Genomic DNA, 1,933 nt, shown 5'->3' on the forward strand with positions numbered 1-1,933 from the left:
TCTTAAAAGAAATATTTCGGACAAAACTGATAATTACGACACATAGGATAATGCACGAAACACTCAGATGATAAAGGTGCTTATAAACAGATAAATTACAACATCTAGACCTTCCTGGCACGCTTGATCATGACGCTGCGGCTGTCCGTGTACTCGTCGGTTACGGGAAGCAGACACGCCCTCATGTCCAAGATCTGCTTGTACATGTCGTAGCATGTGTATGCGTCCTTGGATGCGTAGGTTATGTAGGCTAGATTCAGAGGTACCTCTCACGTGTTTAGGTCGTCTTCTTTCATGTTGGCGTATCAGGGGTCGATGATGGTCTCAGCGAGGTCAACCACGGAGTCCTTCTCCTGCCCGTTGCTGATGATCTTGTATTTCTTCTGGATGTCGACAAGCTTGTTGCACCAGATGGCCGAATCGTCGCGTTCTTCCTTCTCTCCACCGTAGCGAAGTTGCAGTCGGCGCTGCCGATGAAATGGGCGAATGCTCCAGAACCTGGTGCAGCCATAGGACTGAGGTGAGGCAGAGCTTCACCGAGTCCGTATCGTTGGTTTACATCACATTCAACTTGGTGCAGCCATAGGACTGAACGGCGAACTCAAAGGGGAACTCCTTGCTGAAGTCCATATACAGCAGGCTCACCCCTCGGATCGCCATTGGAGTCTCTTCGAGTGAACGAGTGTGTAGGCGGCGGCAGCAGTTCGTTTTTCAGCTCTTGGGGAACTGGATTCAATAGTAAGCTGAGTGTGTACAGGTGGCAACAGTTACTACCCCTCCCTCGTCCGCTGCACGCCCGGCAGAAGATGCACCCTCGACCACACATCGGTTCACGAGCGGGTCTGTATTGGTACTGTAATAACAGGAGTTAGTGGTCACTTTACTTAAATTTAATTAGCTTTAATAGAAATTTATACTTAAAACAAGCAATGCATTCGCTCGTTCTATCAGCGCCAAAGGATCAACATGCACAACAATTAGAATTATTATTCTCAGGACGCACACGATCAACACATTTGTCGCACTTTCACAAAGATAATACTACCAAGTTTGAACTGTTTGTTATGGTTGTTGTCCTCTGCATCATCATGCCGTGTTTCCCAGCTTGCAAGATTCAGAACCAACAAATAAGATCCAAATAATAAGTACAACAAAGGTGCCTACACATCTCATTGATTCCCAGCTTGCAAGATTTAGAACCAACAAATAAGATCCAAATAATAAGTACAACAAAGATGTCTACACATCTCATTGATTCCCAGCTTGCAAGATTCAGAACCAACAAATAAGATCCAAATAAAAAGTACAACAAAGATGCCTACACATCTCATTGATTCCCAGCTTGCAAGATTCAGAACCAACAAATAAGATTCAAATAATAGTACAACAAAGATGCCTACACATCTCACTGATTCCCAGCTTGCAAGATTCAGAACCAACCCATTAGAGCCTTTTGATAAAGTGAATATCGGGATTAAATGCATCTTGGCTAGCCATGTCATACAATCGAAGAACTTGGCGAATGCTCTTGACCGTCACAACATCTGTAGTTGAGTATTCCTGTTTGCACAGCATGTTTGCACAGCACAAACAAGGAGACAGGAGAGCATGATTTCGCTTTAATAGCGGCCTCCTTGAACTCAACCTCCAGCTCTACTTGGATGAGGTATGATTGGAGTTCCATGATTCAATTCATGCGCCTTTTTCTGCAGTTCACCTGAAATGAAGCAAAGATTGCATCATTCAGCTAGCAATAAGTACTTGCTCTTGTGAGCTGGCAGGTTCTTCTTTAGTAGTTGCACTAAAATTGAGGAACATTAAGGTTGGCTGTCCGGCTCATGTAAGGTGCAACTATAATTTTCTTATCCTTTTGTGCAGTTCCACTAAAATAAAGTGCCATTGTGGTGACAGTGACGGCTCCATCTTGCAAAGG

The sequence above is a fragment of the Aegilops tauschii genome, chromosome 3 (assembly GCF_002575655.3).
Source record: "Aegilops tauschii subsp. strangulata cultivar AL8/78 chromosome 3, Aet v6.0, whole genome shotgun sequence".
In the NCBI taxonomy this organism is placed as follows: Eukaryota; Viridiplantae; Streptophyta; class Magnoliopsida; order Poales; family Poaceae; genus Aegilops; species Aegilops tauschii.